Genomic DNA, 5,121 nt, shown 5'->3' on the forward strand with positions numbered 1-5,121 from the left:
AATTGAGGAAAGATTGACTCTGTTTTACAGTCTGCGATCACAGAAATCCGGGTAAGGAATTTTGTTAACCCAGGAGAAGGTGTTAGGCATTCCCGGGTTCCGTGGTTCTAGCACGGTCGCTCAACTGTTATATTTGACCTAATTATCTGATTTTAAAACACTTTTAAACCTAGGTGCATTTTTACTTTAAACCGCTTTTACCTATTTTAAAGAAGATTTCAACGTCACCTAAAACATGTCTCTGGACCACGCCACATGAAATGCACCCGCGGTCCGAGACATATTTTATTTAACGTTGTTAAGATTTGGATTTGGGTCATATGAAATGCACACTCGAGTTTAGGAAGGTAAGTTGTAAGTTGTTAAAATAACATGCCTAAAGCAACTACGCGTTTGTAACTTTGCGAGGGCCATGAAAATTTGCTAAATGGCACGCCTCGAATTCTAAAGATTTGAAAGAAATAATTAAGTGAGGGTCATGCGTTTAAGATATTTGTTTGGCACGGCGCACCTCGAATCTATTCTAACCGAAAGGACGTAACTAAATTAAACTACATGAAGAATTTCTAATCATAAAGTAAAAATTTCAAATTCAACGTGAATAATCTCATGCTAATAGAACGGGACATCAAACTGAACTGATTAAAAGAGCCCAAGCAGGTCATGGACCCGTCTTCCTCATAGCTAAGTTGCCAATAAGCAAAAGACCATAACTGGGCTTCTAATGTAAAACCCAAAACTAGTTTGTACCCGGTGAAGGTGACATCGGCATAGTTGGGCCAATGTTACAGCCCAATTCTCAAAACTAAACTTTTGCGCACAATCAACCAACAACCAATCAATTAAAACTTTATGAAACACTGAATTAAATTAATCATCTCATCTTTTGAATTGATAATTATTCAAATTAAAGCACCTAAGACTAAATCTTTGCATTACTAACGTGATTTGGGCATAAGCCTGCTTTAGACTCATATGGCCTCATTACTTAGAAAATAAACATTGGGCCCAGGAGAATCCAGGTCATACTTCAAAGGTCTATTGCTGGGGTTAGTGACTCGAGATCGAGTCTCCCCAGAAGCACGCGACACAAATTTAAACCCTTCATTCACAGTAGTAAATCAACTTCAGATTACAAGGTTTGAACTTCATTTCACAACATATTAAATAATAAACTGATTTATGCTAAAAATTTAAACTAACTAACAGGCAAACCAAATCATCTTCCGTACGAGTTTATGATCATAACACAGGACGACTTATTTTTGGGCAAAACCATACATCCCGATGCTTTAAAATACAGACTGCATATCACTCAGTTTGTCTCCAACTTATACTTACCCTAATGACTATTTCAACACAAAATCATCACCAAACAAGAACACCTATTTCAACAAAAACTAAAACTCAAATGCTCGAATAAGTCTGTTGTTGCAGCGCCCTAACAGTCCCATAATACCATACAATGATAAGGACTAAGCTATTAAAACACAGAATAAAAAAAGAAAAATACAGTTGAAACACGAATAACTGATACTACGTTTTTAAAATTTTCTGCTTTTCATTTTTTCATTCCTCATATCCAACTTCACAATCAATAGGGCTTAAATGTGTACCTGAAAGTTGAAATAGAAACAAAAGGGTGAGGAATCAACCAAGCAGTAACAACAAAGTGCCCAGATCCACACAACCAAATAGTGAAATCGATTCAGAAAAACCAATAGAGCAGTAAACCAAACAACAAGCTTCAAACCAAGCCTTTGAAAACTAAATTCAACCCATTTCAAGCCTCAGATGAGTCAAAATTTATTTCAGAAATTGAAAACTTCAAAATCACAGAAGAAAGTTCAATGAAACAGTGATTTTGTGTTGAAAATTTTAGCCGTTTCTATTTTTCTGGATTTTTATCTCTTCAAGTCCGATCCCTAAAGAATTCAGCTAATGGAGCTTTTATACAAGGGAATTAGGGCAGCCAAAGAATTTTTAGAGTTTGCTCTTTTACCCTTTTAATATTTTCATTCTAGCTTAAAGGACCTTAGTCTAAAAATCAGAAAATCAAATTGGTCCCCACCCCAACTTCCTAGAAGTTTCCTAAGGCTATTACAAAGATTCCTATTCCTAAAATACTCAAGTTACCCTCTAATCCTTCATTATTTACCCCCTGCAAAACCAATATGGGTCCAAATAAACTGCATCCAGGCCTAAACCTTGTGCTGGCTACCAGAGTTTCCCTTTCCCCACTTTGGGCTTCCTCTTTACAAAGCTCAAACGTAATTAAGGAAAAACCAGCGCAATTTTATAAAACATCAATAAAATGACAAAAATTACAACACCACTAAAGCTATGAACAACGAAACTTTTAAAACAAACAGAAAAAGTAAAAGGAATAAACAAAAAAGAAAAGAACTCAGCATGAACAAATAATGATTTTACTAAACTATCGATGCTGATTTATCATACAAGAATTAATGCTTGAAACCAAACTAAGATAACGAACAACGAAAGAAGAAAAAACTGAAAATTACAGTAAAGAGGGGAAAGCTGTACCAGGCTCTAACAGAGGATTGACGACTCAGAGAAATCAATGGCTAAAGAGGATCCGGTAAATGGCGAGAATTGTAACATGAGAATTAACCGAAATTTCTTCGACGGCTAATGCTCCATATCACAATCCTCGACACCTACTCTGAAATGAGATGAACTAGAAACTTGGAACACGGATTGCTTGACCAAAAACTGTCTGCCATGACGGGCCTTGAAATTGACTAAATAACCAGCTAATCCCACGTGATAATACCAAAAGAAGCAAATAAAGTAGAAACACAAAGGAAATCAAAGAAGATGGAGCAACCGGATTTTCTGCCTTCAGAGATTTGAAATTCACGAGAATCGGGTAACTTTTGGAGAAACCCAGTGGTGGATTTGGAATGGAGAGGCAACAAGGATTATCTGGTCATGTTTCGAGGGGGGTTGGAGATCAACTGCCGCCGCTGGCGATTTCCGGTGGTGGCGGATGGTGGTGAGAGATGAGAATGACAGAGACGATATAATGAGGGGTCTTAGGTTATGGTTTGGTCGTTTGGACAATTTTATGTGAAATGGGGGAAGTGTCTATAGCCGTTAGATGAAATGAAATAGAGGGCCTGGATCGACTCAACACTAGCAAAATCTAAACGACGTAGTACTATCTCCATACTACGTCGTTTCATGGGCTTGGGTTTTTTAATTAAAACAGGCCCAAAACTCTATCTCTTCAATTCCTTTTTCTTTTTTCAAATTAATTCTTTTTATTTCAAACTCTCTCTCTCTTTTAATTAATTTTTCTAAATTAAAAACTCAAGTAAAACCCAAACAAAATCCTAAATTAAATCAATCCTAACACATTAAGTTAATTAATTCTAATTAAAACTAAATTAAGCGGAAAACCATCAAAATTCAAAGATTAAAAATAAAAGTGCAAAAATACCATTTTTTGTGATTTTTCCCATTCTTATAAAATAACTAATTTACTACTTAATTCCAAAACACAAAGTTAGATCCTAAATGCAAATTCAACATATTTTTGTATTTTTCATTAATAAAATAAAATAAACATGCACAGACAAATGCAAACAATTGACAGAAAATGCCACAAAATCCACAAAAATTGCAAACCAATGAAAAAGAATTATTTTGTTTTGAATTTATGGGAGTAATTCATATAGGGCAAAAATCACGTGCTCACAGTTGCCCCTCTTTGCTCGGAAACATGAAGAGTTTTCGTGCAAAGATAAAGTGAGCGGATACGAGCGATTTTTGCCCGTTTGAATACTCCATGGGAAGCATTTTTTGAAAGATTTGACCGCACCCTGCTTCCGGGGTTGCCTACATATCCTTGGCTATAAAGGAATCAGGTCAGTGTAGTTCGGGAAGTTTCGGTAGCTGGGACTACCATAAAGTTGTGATTTCACTGTTGCTGCTGCTGCTACTGCTTACTGAACTCCATATTACACCATGACAAAATAAAAGAAGATAGACTAAACTATGATCTATGTATTACAAGAATCCTATCTATATCTTCAAACTTGATCTTGTAGTTCATGTTGCTTTGTCGACCCATACTCTCCAGGTGAAATTCCTTTGTTGCTGATTTGAATTATAATCTGAGATGCTTTTCCTTTTCTCTAGGTGGATGCCTGATTGCTGAACTTGACCGTCTTCTTTCGAACATTGCTGCTTTCCCTTCGTTCTTCAGGTGGGCTCATGATTACCAACACTTGAATTACTATTTTGTTCTCCAGGTGGGCTCCTGATTACCGACACTCGAACTGTGCTCTCCAGGTGGGTGCCTGATTGCTGAACTTGAACTGTATTCCCGTGCTCTTTAGGTGGGTGCCTGATTTCTAAACTTGAACTGTATTCCCGTGCTCTCCAGGTGGGCTCCTGATTACCGACACTCGAACTGTGCTCTCCAGGTGGGCGCCTGATTGCTGAACTTGAATTGTATTCCCGTGCTCTCCAGGTGAGCACCTGATTGCTGAACTTGAACTGTATTCTCGTGCTCTCTAGGTGGGCGCCTAATTGCCAAACTTGAACTGTATTCCCTTGCTCTCCAGGTGGACGCCTAATTGTTGAACTTGAACTGTATTCCCGTACTCTCCAGGTGGGCGCCTGATTACTGAACTTGAACTGTATTCCCGTACTCTCCAGGTAGGCGTCTAATTGCTAAACTTGAACTGTATTCCCGTGCTCTCTAGGTGGGCGCCTGATTGCCAAACTTGAACTGTATTCCCTTCCTCTCCAGGTGGGCGCCTGATTGCTGAACTTGAACTGTATTCCCGTGCTCTCCAGGTGGGCGTCTGATTTTCAAAACTTGAACTGTATTCCCGTGCTCTCCAGGTGGGTTCCTGATTTCAACAAAATAGATAAAACAAAAAAAAAAATTCTGCCCCAGTTTGGTAGCTGGGCACATCTGTGAGTGTTAAACTGAATCATGTTACCAAATATTACTAAGAATTTGAAAGCTAAATCCCATTATCCAGTAGGATCCTGAACACTCCTAGTTAAATGATAGTTTTAAAAGCTGAATTATATTTTGTAAAGGTATGACTTCCGCTAACTCTTGTTATCTAAGAAGGTCTT

General features: G+C 37.7%; 1 long non-coding RNA gene across 1 annotated transcript; it reads right to left on the reverse strand.

The window, feature by feature from the left end:
- Positions 1–1,203: 1,203 nt before the first annotated feature.
- LOC138876915 (uncharacterized) lies at positions 1,204–3,061 on the reverse strand. The gene is made up of 2 exons (XR_011402239.1): positions 2,548–3,061; positions 1,204–1,616 (listed from the first exon to the last, which is right to left on the reverse strand). It is a non-coding gene; the product is annotated as an uncharacterized lncRNA (long non-coding RNA).
- Positions 3,062–5,121: the final 2,060 nt, after the last annotated feature.

This window comes from Nicotiana sylvestris, chromosome 9 (assembly GCF_000393655.2).
Source record: "Nicotiana sylvestris chromosome 9, ASM39365v2, whole genome shotgun sequence".
Classification (NCBI taxonomy): domain Eukaryota; kingdom Viridiplantae; phylum Streptophyta; class Magnoliopsida; order Solanales; family Solanaceae; genus Nicotiana; species Nicotiana sylvestris.